The following is a 16,953-nucleotide window of genomic DNA, read 5'->3' on the forward strand; positions in this document are numbered from 1 at the left end:
ACTCACTCAAGTGAGCAGCCTAATCCTCCTGGTACCTGCAGCCTCAGGATGGAATCCTTAATTACCAGAGTCTCATTTCTGCTTCACGAGCACTACCAGAGTAGCATCTGTCGCTCAAATAAACTCATGTGAAAATAAAGTATTAAAATCAATAATTCAGCTTGGAGGTGAAATGGAACAGAAAAATAACTTTCTGGCTTGCCATGTCCTGGATTTGCAGGTGGCCAGTTTCGCTGGCTCTTGCTTCTCCCTCTCCTTGGAGCATGCGCACCTGGGTGGGTGCCGGCCGGCATGCACCAGAGACGCAGTGGGGATGCAGCTTCCTCCAGGGTGTGGGGGATGCACTTTCTGGAAGCAAGGGCAACAGCCATACCTTCTTCCAGCAGCCCCTGTGGCCACCTCCAGGTCAGAGTGAGCCCCCGGCAGGTCCCAGACTGGCTCTGAGGCTGATGCAGCAGGTTCAGTTATTCTGCTGTGGCCTGAATGTGGGTTTCTCTTCACTTCATCACATTTTGGCTTCAACACTGAACAGATTTCAAAGATCACCCGAAGTCCCCTGTCTCCAGGATGTCTCTCCTGATTTCTCATTTCTGGAGTGATTGTGAAGAGAGCCAAGCTTACCAGTTGTTTATAATTTCACTCCAGGTGCAGTGATAAGCATGCACATCTCCCTTTGGCTGTCACAGTAACCCTTTGAGGTAGGTGCTGCCACGTTTCCCATTGAGAGAGGAGGAAAAAGACGCAGGGAGGTGAGGCACCTGCCCAACCCGCACGAGCAGGTGGGAACCAGCGTCCAAACTGGCCTTCCTTTCCTGCCTGTCTTTCCTCTGTGGAGGTGTCACTGCCATGCTGCACACAGCTGCCGTGCAGTGCTCTGTCCGAGGTGCCCGTGCCTGTGACCCCTCTGCCCACGAGGCTGGGCACAGCCACTGCCACACTGAGCTTCTGTGTCTTCTATTTTGTGTGTTTTGCCATCTTTTTATAGATGGTGGGGGATGGAGTGGACACAGGAGGGCGGCAGGAGAGGGGGTGGGAAGATGCGATCTTGGGGTTTTCTCACCATTTCACCTGACCAGAGGCTGGAACTTCATTTGGAATTCTTTGGCCTTTACATTCAATGACACAGTTGGGGCCGTTCGTCCATTCCTCAACAAGCATCTGCTGAAGGCCTGGTGAGAGCCAGGAACCAGCTGTGGAGCGGGGTGGGCGTGCCCAGGTGAGTCCAGGGTCTCAGGGTCTTATCTCTGTGGGGAGGGCCCATTGGGGGGCAGCTTTGGGGAGAAGGACGAAGGGGGATGGGCCCTGAGTGCCTCTGAAGCGACTCAGAGCTGTGGCCTGAACTTCTGAAAGATGCTCCTTCCACCTGCCCCCAACGCACTCCTCAGCCTTCCACAGCCAGGGGTGTCCTGCTGCCTGCCAGGGGGTCCCCACAGTGGACGACAGATGGCAGAATGTTCATGAGGCCTCACTGAGTGCCAGGCACTGGGAACTAAGCGGTGGAACTGGGACTGCCCATTCCAAAACGTGTCTCTGCCACTCACGAGTGATTGTCCCTTTCAAGTGTGGGCCAGTTGTAGTGACAAGAGTCCCTGCTCACAGAAAGCACCGATGCTTCCACAGCAGAGCCCGCCACCGTGAGGCATCACCTCCTGGGATAACGGGGGAAACACAACTGAAACGGCACAGGGTTACCTCTGCCCAGCCAAGATGGCTTCCTGCCCTTGGTCAGAGGGAGAGTGGGAGAACCCCAGTGGCCACACACACCACAGAGAAGACACCTGCACACCCGTCCGAGTTAGTCGAGGGGCCCCGCCTGCACAGTGCAAACTTCCACTGTGCAAAGGTTTCACAGAAACGTGCTTGCATCAACCTTCCTTCTGAGGTTGTAGGGACTCCCAAATGCCTGTGGCTGTGGGTCCTGCCTCCCAGCGTCCTCCTGCAGCCAGCTGGCAATGCTAAACACCCACGCCATGTCTTGCTAATCAGTAATATTCCTGAAACTTGCTATGTCTGAAAACCAGTCACTCGGAACATTCTGCAGGGCAATCTCCAGCCTCCACTCTTGAGGAAGGAGAGGCAGTCGTGGAAGCCACACAGCCCGTGCCACAGCTTAGGAGCCCTGTGGACTCGAGGCTCAGAGACTTCGGCCCTGGCCTTAGGACCTACTCACTTAGGAACACGACATTCTGGATTCTTATTTTGAAATCTGTCTTCCTGTTGCAGTAGGAACCATCATAATCATTTTGAAAAGCACCAAGAGGAGAGCTGCCAACCATCGACACCTGCTCCCCAGCAGAACTGAGAAGGTTTCTCTGCAGCCCCCTCCCTTTCAGCAATGACATCTCCCCTCGCAGGTCACCAGCCCTGCCCACAGCTGGGCTCTACTTGTCCCGTCTTCCTAGGAAGTCCCTTATGAGAAGCAAAGCCAGACAGACTATAGCTGGGGGCCCTAAGTCAGCAGATGGGCCCTACCCTCCCGGGTCTGTCCCTGCAGCCAGTCCTTCCTCCTCCTCCTCCTCCTCCTCCTGGTCGACCTCTTCCTTCCCACATCGGCCCTTCCATGGCCAGTGCCCCTCCATCTTCCCCACTGCCCGGCCTCCAGGGAGACCTCTTCCCATACTCGCCCTGGCCTTGCGGCCACCTCTGACCCACGTGACAGACCTGAGCTTAGGGTTTCGCAGGAGGGTCTCAAATATGGCATGCAAAGGTGCAGAGCTGAGTCTGAGGTGCCTGAGATGTGACGACAATCTGCCAACCACCTGAGGGGAGAGGGGCCCCTGAGAGCATCTCTGTTAGACACGACCCAAACGGAAGCAACAAAAGTGCTCCCGGATGTCTGCACGCTTCAGCGGCTCTCCACGAGGAACGTGGCCTCGGGTGCCTGCGCCTGGGCTGCTCTGAACACTGTGGTGTTCAGAGTGAACTCAAGGCCCTCTCTGGCCTTAGATATTTCACTGTTGGTGCAAAATTCCCCAGAATTTATTTTACTGTCCTAATGGGAACAGGGAAGTTCATGCAGAGGGTGTCAGCCGCACTCTCAACCCCTTCCTGATCATCACCCTTCTCACGGAGAGAAGCCTCCCCGAGGTTCCGACACGAGGAAGTGGGGTACAGTTAAGGGGTCCTGGGCAGGGAGCCCTGAGTTCCTCTCCCACCGAGTCTCTCTGGGAGTTTGGGAAAGTGGTCAGGAGGGGAGGCCAGGGATGATTTGAGTTGGTGCAGACTCTTCTTCCTCTCAGTGGGGTGGGGGCTTGCAGGGAGAGATCAGGAGGCAGCTCGGGAACAGCCGAGCCAGGCACCAGGTGCTGCAGGTGACAGGGTGAGGGTCTGCAGGGGCTCCTGGGCCTCTGCATCAGGCCCAGCCAGTGCACATGGCTTCCACGGTTTCCGCCTTCATTGACTGCTGCTGGGGCACCCAGCACGGCTGAGTGAGCGCAAAGTGTCCTGAGCGCGGCATTTGGCATGGCTGATGTTTCTAAGCCTCCCAGCAAGCCATACATCATGAAATATTGATATGGTTCCACTAGACTGCTGCACCTGACATTTGATTTATAGCTTTAGGTGTTCTTTTTTAATTCTAAACAGTCAATGAGGGATCAAAGGAAATGTCATATTTGTAGGGCTCAAGCTTAGAGGGGCTCCCAGGAAGCCAGGCAGGGAGGTGCCGTGGTTGCTCCTACAATGGGCCCTTCCCTGGCCTCCCAGGGAGGGGCTTTGAGGGGCCCCTATGCAGGTGAAGACGCCCCTTCCCTATGCCCCAGCATCTCAAATATTTACCACGTTAAATATCAGCCTCCAGAATATTGCCTTCATTTAAGCTTTTCACGTTCCAATGATTTTTTATTATTTCCATCGACCAAAATAAATGAAGAAAATGTTTTATACTACACTTGAAAGCATGTAAAAATCAATAACTGGATTTTAAAAGATTTAAAATGTCTTGAATACATTCATTTTCAAACATTTTCCTCTGATCTTTAAATAGCTTTTCTTGGAGCATAACAGTTTTTTGAAAAGTCAAATATGGAGCATTAAGGGTATAATTACCATTTTAATTATAACTCAATCATCCTATCTACTTTGCATAGAAATTAAAGCTTTTATGTCAGGATTTTGGGCACTCACAAATGTTCAGGAGCAATTAATGTTAAAAGTTTAATTTTTTTAAAGACTGAGTGTGAACTTTGCAGTTCTTAATTTCCTTCTTGCTCAGATGGGGCAGCAGAGATGCTCCCACTTGTTTAATTTCTGAAGTGAGTTCATTTCCCCTTCCGAGTCAGCTCCCACATCCCTGTGACAGGTGGCATCACACAGCGGGGAAGGGAGTGGATGGTGCCAGGCTGCTGGGCCTGGACCCTGCTCTGCCGTGGCGATGGCGGCTTCCCTGAGTCCAGGCTCGCCTCACTCGGCTTCCTTGCCCATAACGTGGCCCTGTCGCAGCCCTTGCCTTGTGGGGTTGCTGCAGGACTCCCGTGAGTGGCAACGTACAAGGTGCTGACGGCAGTCTCGGCCACGGTGCACGCCCTGTGCTGGCCTCATTGTTTTCCAGAGTCCCCTTTTTGGTTTGATCTAAAAGAATCTCAGTCATTCTGGGAGTCATTGATTTTCCTCCTACCCGGAATAGGATTGTTTAAAAAATGGTACAACTGTAAATCCTTTGTATTCAGAGCAGTACTTATTAGATCACAAAACAGCCCTGAGAATCTCGCAGAAGCAGGGCCCTCTACTGCTGTGCCCTCCCCACACCCCATGTGCACTGGCCTGGCTATAAAGTGACAAGGCTGCTTTCAAAGTCTTTATTTTACATTAATGAAAATGCCATTTGGCTAAAACTTAACTAGATTTTCATTGAATTTTGCCCTGAGAAGGAAATACTAAAATGATAGATCTTCCCATCATTTTTCCCTGAATGAGTAATGTGCTTAGCTGTTCACTCCGGAGGCACAAGGTTGCAGTTTTGTGTGCGTGTGTCTGTGCATGCTTGTGTGCAAAATGCAGCCTGGACATTTTTCTCCCAGTTAAACCCCCGGTCTAAGATCTGGTCCATTTCCTCTTGAGCTGCCACTGCTCAGGCTGGAAGGAAAAATCATTTTTATGGGCACTGCCGTGGCAAAATAAAATAATTCCATTTTTAGAAAGGCTGTGGCGTAGGCCCCTCCCTTCCTGTATGTTTTTGCTGACAGCCTTGCTCTGCTTCACTTTTTATTTTAGCTGATTTTTATGTTTTTTAGTTTCCTCATTTGTGCTTAAAGTCTACTTATATTAGAAAAAAATGAATGGAGGCAGGCAGACATAATTTAAAAATAATTATTATGCCATATCTTCTATACCTTGTACCAGATAATGTTCCCTGAGACTTAATCACTGAATATCACTTACATAATCAGGCATAATCCCAAGCGTAATTACAAAACATCCCATAATCTCCACGAGCCTGACAGGCATAGTCGATTGGCGTCGTAAGTTGTTGTACGGATTTTTCTAGAACACTGAGGGTTTCACATAATTTTTAAATTTTTGGTGAAGGGAAATTATTAAACATTTAAGTGAACATGATTTAGTTTTGATGGCTCTGGGAGAGTCTTTATATAAACAAGATCACTTCTGGGAAGACATCCCTTTCTTAGGCGCTGTCTTCTGGTTTGGGTTTGGTGCAGGAGTTGGCAATGTTTTTGGGGTAAGTCCAATTGCCTGATGTTGCTGGTGCATCCATCTGCCTCTCTCACTCCTTGGGCAGTATGGAGGGCTCTGTGTCCCTGGGTCCCCCGAAAGCCCATCAGCAGGGGGCACAGGCAGGGGTAGGCCTGGGGGGGTGGGTCAGTTTGTGTGGCTCTGGTCTCTGTGGGCCAGCCACGCCCCTCCACTGGGGGCCCAGCTTGGAAGGGTGGCTGGACACATGGCTGCCTCTCTGCACCCCAGCCTTCGCGTCTTGAGCTTGGTACCCATCCTGTCACTTCCCTAAAGCCTGCCTACTCCCTGCCAGTGCCCCTTTACTCGACTCTCCTTCAATCCCTGGTGTGGGTGGGTAACTGCTGGACCTTGATATATAAAAACATTAACATTAGGAGAAGACCCTGTCTCCTCTGACTGGGTGTGAAGTGTTGGCCACTTATAAACCTGCATTCTGCATAGCTGGGCAATTTAAGGTGGTGAAGAATATACTACACTTTTGTTAGACACTGTAAAATCTATGTCAGTTTCTACTACTTATTAGTTTCACAGTAACACAATCAATCAAATAAAAGAGAAAAAAATCTACCCCACACAGAAGTGTGCAGTCACAGGTGACGGATCCTGTGACAGGAACGTGGTAAAGCCCTATCATGGTACGATTTGGTACCATTTGTTTATTTTTGCAACCTCTTACAGCCCATAAGATACTAGAAGCTCCCTTTAAATTTAAACACTGGCAGCTCCCTGCAGAATTTGAGAACCATGCAGGAGTGAGAGAGATCATGGGCTGGGCTGGAGGGATGTGGGAAAGCTGGACCATTAGCTAGAAACAAGCAGTACCATTTGCATTCCTGGTGTGGGGAGTGGCTTGGATTCATTTATTATTCATCCATGCATTTGTGGATTTCTCAGTGCACACATAATCACTGAGTGCTGGGGGGTGGAGCCAAGATGGCCGAATAGGAACAGCTCCGGTCTACAGCTCCCAGCGTGAGCGACAGAGAAGACGGGTGATTTCTGCATTTCCATTTGAGGTACCGGGTTCATCTCACTAGGGAGTGCCAAACAGTGGGTGCAGGACAGTCAGTGCAGCGCACTGTGCGTGAGCCGAAGCAGGGCGAGGCATTGCCTCACTCGGGAAGCGCAAGGGGTCAGGGAGTTCCCTTCCCTAGTCAAAGAAAGGGGTAACAGACGGCATCTGGAAAATCGGGTCACTCCCACCCTAATACTGCGCTTTTCCAACGGGCTTGGAAAATGGCACACCAGGGGATTGTGTCCTGCACCTGGCTCGGAGGGTCCTATGCCCACAGAGTCTTGCTGATTGCTAGCACAGCAGCCTGAGATCAAACTCCAAGGTGGCAGCGAGGCTGGGGGAGGGGCGCCCGCCATTGCCCAGGCTTGCTTAGGTAAACAAAGCAGCCAGGAAGCTCGAACTGGGTGGAGCCCACCACAGCTCAAGGAGGCCTGCCTGCCTCTGTAGGCTCCACCTCTGGGGGCAGGGCACAGACAAACAAAAAGTCAGCAGGAACCTCTGCAGACATAAATGTCCCTGTCTGACAGCTTTGAAGAGAGTAGTGGTTCTCCTAGCACGCAGCTGGATATCTGAGAACGGGCAGACTGCCTCCTAAAGTGGGTCCCTGACACCCGAGCAGCCTAACTGGGAGGCACCCCCCAGTAGGGACAGACTGACACCTCACTCAGCCAGGTACTCCTCTGAGACAAAACTTCCAGAGGAACTATCAGACAACTGAATTTGCGGTCTCATGAAAATCAGCTGTTCTGCAGCCACCGCTGCTGATGCCCAGCCAAACAGGGTCTGGAGTGGACCTCTAGCAAACTCTAACAGACCTGCAGCTGAGGGTCCTGTCTGGTAGAAGGAAAACTAACAAACAGAAAGGACATCCACACCAAAAACCCATCTGTACATCACCATCATCAAAGACCAAAAGTAGATAAAACCACAAAGATGGGGAAAATACAGAGCAGAAAAACTGGAAACTCTAAAAAGCAGAGCACCTCTCCTCCTCCAAAGGAACGCAGTTCCTCACCAGCAACGGAATAAAGCTGGATGGAGAATGACTTTAATGAGTTGAGAGAAGAAGGCTTCAGATGATCAAACTACTCCGAGCTACGGGAGGAAATTCAAAACAATGGCAAATAAGTTAAAAACTTTGAAAAAAAATTAGACGAATGGATAACTAGAATAACCAATGCAAAGAAGGGCTTAAAGGAGCTGATGGAGCTGAAAGCCAAGTGTCAAGAACTACGTGAAGATTGCAGAAGCCTCAGTAGCCGAAGCGATCAACTGGAAGAAAGGGTATCAGCGATGGAAGATGAAATGAATGAAATGAAGCGAGAAGGGAAGTTTAGAGAAAAAAGAATAAAAAGAAATGAACAAAGCCTCCAAGAAATATAGGAGTATGTGAAAAGACCAAACCTACGTCTGATTGGTGTACCTGAAAGTGACGGGGAGAATGGAACCAAGTTGGAAAACACTCTGCAAGATATTATCCAGGAGAACTTCCCCAATCTAGCAAGGCAGGCCAACATTCAGATTCAGGAAATACAGAGAACACCACAAAGATACTCCTCGAGAAGAGCAACTCCAAGACACATAATTGTGATTCACCAAAGTTGAAATGAAGGAAAAAATGTTAAGGGTGGCCAGAGAGAAAGGTCGGGTTACCCACAAAGGGAAGCCCATCAGACTAACAGCTGGTCTCTCGGCAGAAACTCTACAAGCCAGAATAGAGTGGGGGCTGATATTCAACATTCTTAAAGAAAAGAATTTTCGACCCAGAATTTCATATCCAGCCAAACTCAGCTTCATAAGTGAAGGAGAAATAAAATACTTTACAGACAAGCAAATGCTGAGTGATTTTGTCACCACCAGGCCTGCCCTAAAAGAGCTCCTGAAGGAAGCACTAAACATGGAAAGGAACAAGCGGTACCAGCCAAGGCAAAAACATGCCAAATTGTAAAGACCATCAAGGCTAGGAAGAAACTGCATCAACTAACGAGCAAAATAACCAACTAACATCATAATGACAGGATCAAATTCACACATAACAATATTAACTTTAAATGTAAATGGGCTAAATGCTCCAATTAAAAGACACAGACTGGCAAATTGGATAAGGAGTCAAGATCCATCAGTGCGCTGTATTCAGGAAACCCATCTCATGTGCAGAGACACACATAGACTCAAAATAAAGGGATGGAGGAAGATCTATCAAGCAAATGGAAACAAAAAAAGGCAGGGGTTGCAATCCTAGTCTCTGATAAAATAGACTTTAAACCAACAAAGATCAAAAGAGACAAAGAAGGCCATTATATAATGGTAAAGGGATCAATTCAACAAGAAGAGCTAACTATCCTAAATATATATGCACCCAACACAGGAGCACCCAGATTCATAAAGCAAGTCCTGAGTGACCTACAAAGGGACTTAAACTCCCACACAATAATAATGGGAGATTTTAACACCCCACTGTCAACATTAGACAGATCAACGAGACAGAAAGTTAACAAGGATATCCAGGAATGGAACTCAGCTCTGCACAAAGTGGACCTAATAGACATCTACAGAACTCTCCACCCCAAATCAACAGAATATACATTTTTTTCAGCACCATACCACACCTATTCCAAAAGTGACCACATAGTTGGAAGTAAAGCTCTCCTCAGCAAATGTAAAAGAACAGAAATTATAACAAACTGTCTCTCAGACCACAGTGCAATCAAACTAGAACTCAGGATTAAGAAACTCACTCAAAACCACTCAACTACATGGAAACTGAACAACCTGCTCCTGAATGACTACTGGGTACATAATGAAATGAAGGCAGAAATAAAGATGTTCTTTGAAACCAACGAGAACAAAGACACAACATACCAGAATCTCTGGGACACATTCAAAGCAGTGTGTAGAGGGAAATTTATAGCACTAAATGCCCACAGAAGAAAGCAGGAAAGATCCAAAATTGACACCCTAACATCATAATTAAAAGAACTAGAAAAGCAAGAGCAAACACATTCAAAAGCTAGCAGAAGGCTAGAAATAACGAAAATCAGAGCAGAACTGAAGGAAATAGAGACACAAAAAACCCTTCAAAAAATTAATGAATCCAGGAGCTGTTTTTTTGAAAAGATCAACAAAATTGATAGACCACTAGCAAGACTAATAAAGAAGAAAAGAGAGAAGAATCAAATAGATGCAATAAAAAATGATAGAGGGGATATCACCACTGATCCCACAGAAATACAATCTACCATCAGAGAATACTACAAACACCTCTACGCAAATAAACTGGAAAATCTAGAAGAAATGGATAAATTCCTCAACAAATATACCCTCCCAAGACTAAACCAGGAAGAAGTTGAATCTCTGAATAGACCAATAACAGGCTCTGAAATTGTGGCAATAATCAATAGCTTACCAACCAAAAAGAGTCCAGGACCTGATGGATTCACAGCCGAATTCTACCAGAGGTACAAGGAGGAACTGGCACTATTCCTTCTGAAACTATTCCAATCGATAGAAAAAGAGGGAATCCTCCCTAACACATTTTATGAGGCCAGCATCATCCTGATACCAAAGTCTGGCAGAGACACAACCAAAAAAGAGAATTTCAGACCAATATCCTTGAACATTGATGCAAAAATCCTCAATAAAATACTGGCAAACCAAATCCAGCAGCACATCAAAAAGCTTATACACCATGATCAAGTGGGCTTCATCCCTGGGATGCAAGGCTGGTTCAACATATGAAAATCAATAAATGTAATCCAGCATATAAACAGAACCAAAGACAGAAACCACACGATTATCTCAATAGATGCAGAAAAGGCCTTTGACAAAATTCACCAACCTTCATGCTAAAAAACTCTCAATAAATTAGGTATTGATGGAACGTATCTCAAAATAATAAGAGCTATCTATGACAAACCCACAGCCAATATCATACTGAATGGGCAAAAACTGGAAGAATTCCCTTTGAAAACTGGCACAAGACAGGGATGCCCTCTCTCACCACTCCTATTCAACATAGTGCTGGAAGTTCTGGCCAGAGCAATCAGGCAGGAGAAGGAAATAAAGGGTATTCAATTAGGAAAAGAGGAAGTCAAATTGTCCCTGTTTGCAGATGACATGATTGTATATTAGAAAACCCCATTGTCTCAGCCCCAAATCTCCTTAAGCTGATTAGCAACTTCAGCAAAGTCTCAGGATACAAAATCAATGTACAAAAATCACAAGCATTCTTGTACACCAATCACAGACAAACAGAGAGCCAAATCATGAGTGAACTCCCATTCACCATTGCTTCAAAGAGAATAAAATACCTAGGAATCCAACTTACAAGGGATGTGAAGGACCTCTTCAAGGAGAACTACAAACCACTGCTCAATGAAATAAAAGAGGATACAAACAAATGGAAGAACATTCCATGCTCATGGGTTGGAAGAATCAATATCGTGAAAATGGCCATACTGCCCAACGTAATTTATAGATTCAATGCCATCTCCATCAAGCTACCAATGACTTTCTTCACAGAATTGGAAAAAACTACTTTAAAGTTCCTATGGAACCAAAAAAGAGCCCGCATTGCCAAGTCAATCCTAAGACAAAAGCACAAAGCTGGAGGCATCACGCTACCTGACTTCAAACTATATTACAAGGCTACAGTAACCAAAACAGCATGGTACTGGTACCACAACAGAGACATAGATCAATGGAACAGAACAGAGCCCTCAGAAATAATGCTGCATATCTACAACTATCTGATCTTTGACAAACTTGACAAAAACAAGCAATGGGGAAAGGATTCCCTATTTAATAAATGGTGCTGGGAAAACTGGCTAGCCTTATGTAGAAAGCTGAAACTGGATCCCTTCCTTACACCTTATACAAAAATTAATTCAAGATGGATTAAAGACTTAAATGATAGACCTAAAACCATAAAAACCCTAGAAGAAAACCTAGGCAATACCATTCAGGACATAGGCATGGGCAAGGACTTCATGTCTAAAACAGCAAAAGCAATGGTAACAAAAGCCAAAATTGACAAATGGGATCTCATTAAACTAAAGAGCTTCTGCACAGCAAAAGAAACTACCATCAGAGTGAACAGGCAACCTACAAAATGGGAGAAAATTTTCACAACCTACTCATCTGACAAAGGGCTAATATCCAGAATCTACAATGAACTCAAACAAATTTACAAGAAAAAAACAAACAGCCCCATCAAAAAGTGGGCGATGTGGAGCTTGCAGTGAGCCGAGATTGCGCCACTGCACTCCAGCCTGGGTGAAAGAGCAAGACTCCGTCTCAAAAAAAAAAAAAAAAAAAAAAAAAGTGGGCGATGGATATGAACAGACACTTCTCAAAAGAAGGCATTTATGCAGCCAAAAAACACATGCAAAAATGCTCATCATCACTGGCCATCAGAGAAATGCAAATCAAAACCACAATGAGATACCATCTCACACCAGTTAGAATGGCCATCATTAAAAAGTCAGGAAACAACAGGTGCTGGAGAGGATGTGGAGAAATAGGAACACTTTTACACTGTTGGTGGGACTGTAAACTAGTTTCAACTATTGTGGATGTCAGTGTGGTGATTCCTCAGGGATCTAGAACTAGAAATACCATTTGACCCAGCCATCCCATTACTGGGTATATGCCCAAAGGACTATAAATCATGCTGCTATAAAGACACATGCACACGTATGTTTATTGTGGCACTATTCACAATAGCAAAGACTTGGAACCAACCCAAATGTCCAACAATGATAGACTGGATTAAGAAGATGTGACACATATACGCCATGGAATACTATGCAGCCATAAAAAATGATGAGTTCATGTCCTTTGTAGGGACATGGATGAAACTGGAAACCATCATTCTCAGTAAACTATCGCAAGGACGAAAAAACCAAACACTGCATGTTCTCACTCATAGGTGGGAATTGAACAATGAGAACTCATGGACACAGGAAGGGGAACATCACACTCCGGGGACTGTTGTGGGGTGGGGGGAGAGGGGAAGGACAGCATTAGGAGATGTACCTAATGCTAAATGACGAGTTAATGAGTGCAGCAAACCAACATGGCACATGGATACATATGTAACAAACCTGCACATTGTGCACATGTACCCTAAAACCTAAAGTATAATAAAAAAAAATCGCTGAGTGCTGGGGTTCAGATTCCACCTGATCTCTCTGGGCAGTGCTGCCCTCATGTACAATTGGGGGCAACAATACTTGCTCATTCAACTCAGGATTGATACAAAGACCGCTTGAGACTGAGTTTGGGAAGGCCTTCTGTGAGCTCTAAAGTGTTGTCAAACTGTAATTTGTCCCTGTCAGAAGGAATATCGCGGAGTGTGGGAATCTCTCGTTACTGTGTTGGCCACAGTTGGAATAATCTAGTTCCCACATCTCCACTGGAGAAAGCATCTCTCAGATCACACCCCACAAGTTACCGTGGTGGGTAAAGGGTCTGCCAGCCTCCAGACAGGCATCTGTTCCAGCAGAAAATGACCCAGGGTAGATGGACCGTGCTCCAAAGGCTTATGAATGTGGCCAGTGGCCTTAATTTCTGTCGTCTGCTTATAACTCCATCCAAAATCCTGACTGGAGATGATAAAAAAGATTCAAGGAGCTCAGAGTAAGTGGGACATGTGACCTGCTCAGATGCTGACCCATGCCACATTGTGACAGTGATGAAAACAGAGTGAAGAATAAGGCTAGATCTATAGGATGGGGCTGGTGTCTTAGGAACAGACTTCCTTACACACAGAGATGCAGCATATAGTGAGAGCAGGGACACCCCAAAACAATGAGGAAGTAAGTTCAGTAAAGGTTTCTAGGCCGACTGTCACAAGCAAGCATGATCTTGCCTGTGGATCATACCTCAAGATGTATTACAGGTAGGTAGAATAAAACAGGAAAATAGCACAGAAAAGCAAACACGAATGTTTACCAAACTTCCTGGGGGTGGGTAGAGAAGACCTTTCAAAGCATAAAAGCAGAAGGATAAGTCATAGAGCTGACAGATAGATTACTTGGAAATTAAAATTTTCTCTGTATCAAAAAGCCTCCATCATAATCAAAATAAAAAGCAAAATAAAAGACATGTTCAGGTAATAACTATGGATTAGCAAGATCTCAAACAAAATGATTATAATCACAACATCTTGGTTGATAAGAACTCACTGCACAAATTCCTCTTATATCAGAACTTGAAAAGAGTCTATTCCACGATTAATGGATAGCTGGCATTTTTCCTTCTACAGAGTGTTGGGGACTATGCAATGCACGTTTCCCTCTTTGTCTTGAATGCCAAGGCATTCTGTGCCCTGTCCGAGTACCTACCTTAGCTTGTTGTACTTACTTCCTAGAACATGACTTCTCCTGGGAATTAGACAGTATAAATGTAATGATGTAGCTGAATGCCTGGCTAGTTAGAGAGTCACCACACTGTCTTTCCCTTATGAATATAAATATTTCCTTTGTATGGATTCCCAGCAGTGACTGGACTGATGTGTGTAAACGTTTCTGAAGTTATTGGTGTGTATTGCCAAATTGTTTTGTGCAAGGTGCAGCCCACTAGCAGTGTGTGCATGTAACACTGCCCTCACCCTCTACAGCATTGGGGCTATGCTCATGTAGACCTGGCCTCAGCTCACCTCTTGCTACTCCCTTCCTGTTCCTCATTCCAGCATCTTCATGTCTTGTCTCCATCCTCAGACTCACAGTGGCCTCCAGCCGCCCAACCACTCCCATTCAAATGGAAAGCATGCATTGAAGTTGAGTCCCTCCTATGAGGCTGGTAGGATGCTTCTTGCCATTCTGGTGTCCCATGACATGCTATGGAGAACAGAGTCTCAATAAACATCATTGTCTTTAACATAGCAAAGTGGGACTCTCCAAAAGTATTTGAATTTTAAAAGGGTAAAGGCAGTGATTTGTCCAAATAGATCATCCAGATTTAGGGTCTGGTATCTAGCATCTTTCAAATCACACCATGTAGATGTCACTTTGATTTTAGGGGAGTTGGGCTTACTGAGGAGGCCAGTATCTGAGTTCAGGCAAGACCTCAATTTCACGTCTTAGGGTTTCTCCTTGGTGAAGGCAAAGTGCCCCCTCTCAGGCTGAGAAAAACCACTGAACCATGGTGTATCAGATAGTTCTTAGTCATAATATATACAATTTAACAACTATCTGCAAAGTAGAATTTTTCCACAATGAATGATTTGGTAGCTTTGGTGTTGATTTTATAGCTGTCCTTCTGCCAGAGAACAGCGATGCTGAGATTTGCTGTCAGTCTGTTGGGTCCTATTTTTCTATAATGAGAGATGATGTGGTGAGCTACAAAATAAGAGACAGATGATAAAACAATTCCTTAAGAAAAAAGTATTAGAATACAACGGGCCAGCAGGTAAATGATAAAATGCCTCTTTCCTGTTTTTTAAGCACTGTAATAAAACATTTTGGAGGTAGGGCATTGTGGATGAGCAGTGCCGTATTGTAATTGTAAACAGAACTGAACTGGCCCAGATTCAGAGCCTGTGGCAGCACAGGGTCATTGGGATTCATTGTTCAATGGGAACATATTTTACTGTGAAGTGTTCTGATGACATTAGACTGTAAAGTTCCAACAACCTAAACAACAGGTTTCATTCTGACTTCCATCTGTCATACTGAGGTACCATATGACTCTGTAGTTAAAAACCAATATAAATAATTTGGAACCCAAATCCATCCCATTGGCTCTTTATAGTTCTCCCCATATGATGGTGTCATACAGATCTCTCCTCCTGCACACTTTGCAGAAGCACTGTCCAAATCTTGCCTCATGAAAATTGCCTCTTCTCTCTTGCAGAGAGCAAGCCCATGATGTTGTCCTCATCTGGAAGATCCCAGCCTATCCTGCCTGAAAACAGCCCATTGAGAACAAAGGTGACTGTACTGCCTGCCATCCTCAGATAAAGAAGTGTGCTACTAACTTTTAATTTTTATTTTTTAGAGACAGGGTCTTGCTGTCTCCCAGGCTGGAGTGCAGTGACACAATCCTAGCTCACAGCAGCTTTGAACTCCTGGGCTCAAGTGATCTTCCCACCTCAGCCTCCTGAGTAGCTAGGACTAAAAGTGCTCATCACTGTGCCCTAATATTTTCAAATTTTTTTGTAGAGATGGGGGTCTCATTACGTTGCCCAGGCTGGTCTCAAATTCCTTGCCTTAAACAATCCTCTCACCTCAGCCTCCCAAAGCGCTGGGATTAGAGGTGTGAGCCACCATGCTACTGATGCTACTATTTTAATATCCTCCTTCTCTTAAACAAATCATCATACTCTGTCCCAGGGAGAATTTCCCAGCTACGAGGGCTTTTATCTAGGTTGAAAATGGCATGGGTTGGTAAGCCCTGTACTCTAACGTAGAAGGAAGAAGGCTGGGTAGGTTCCATGGACACCGTTCCTGCCTGTGGGCCTGTGTGTCCCACAGCTGATGGGGAAGGGGGAGAGGAAGGGAGCACGAATGAGGAGGGGACGAGAGAGGCTGTGGGGAGGACTTTGGGTTCTCAGTGAGGGATGAGAGCCGCAGAAGACACAGAAATGCTCTCTCTGCATTGTTTCCATCCTGCCTCCTCCTCCCTCCTCCGAGCACCCAGCCCTGGACTCAGGAGACACCAGTTGGTACCTGGTGATATTTCTAAATAACTCAGTGCAGAGAAACTGCAGGATTCAACATTCCTCGCTGTCTTTTTAATGAAGCCCTTGAAGCTTGGTGAGAGGTGATGGCAGAGATGGAAATAATTTCGAATGGGCTCTTTCTGTTGGTAGAAAGGACTCAGCCCATTTGTTAAGAACCTTGTCTTGGGAACTATTTTGTCTTTTTCAAAAAACTCAGTATAGGATGGAAGAAAAAGCCCAGCCTTCAGAGCAAGGTGGACTCTAGTTTAAATTCAAATGCTGCTCTCACCTTCTGTCTGTCTCTCTCCTTGTACCTCTTCTAATTCTCCAAACTGAGTATTTGAGTTAGATTTCTTCATGACTTACTACAGAGGTCTTTGGTTTAGGCAATGCAGCGATTAATCTAGGTAGTTTAGGGAGATTTACCAGATTGGAGAATGATGAGAAAAGAACAGATGATACCTATGAGGCTAATCTTGAGGAAGGAGAATACAATATTAACAAAACAGGCAAGGGAATTTAAGCCATTTGGCCATTTGAAGCCATTAAGTGAAGGAAAAATAGAAAATTGACAGATCATAAG

General features: G+C 45.7%; 1 protein-coding gene and 1 long non-coding RNA gene across 5 annotated transcripts in view; one reads left to right on the forward strand and one right to left on the reverse strand.

The window, feature by feature from the left end:
• ADARB2 (adenosine deaminase RNA specific B2 (inactive)) overlaps positions 1–16,953 on the reverse strand; it is a 531,551-nt gene that overhangs the window by 123,157 nt on the left and 391,441 nt on the right. The gene's annotated exons all lie outside the window — the stretch shown is intronic.
• Positions 1,102–15,685, forward strand: LOC129491805 (uncharacterized). Its single transcript, XR_008660618.2, has 3 exons — positions 1,102–1,216; positions 2,227–2,354; positions 15,563–15,685. It is a non-coding gene; the product is annotated as an uncharacterized lncRNA (long non-coding RNA).

Source organism: Symphalangus syndactylus, chromosome 10, assembly GCF_028878055.3.
Source record: "Symphalangus syndactylus isolate Jambi chromosome 10, NHGRI_mSymSyn1-v2.1_pri, whole genome shotgun sequence".
Lineage (NCBI taxonomy): Eukaryota > Metazoa > Chordata > Mammalia > Primates > Hylobatidae > Symphalangus > Symphalangus syndactylus.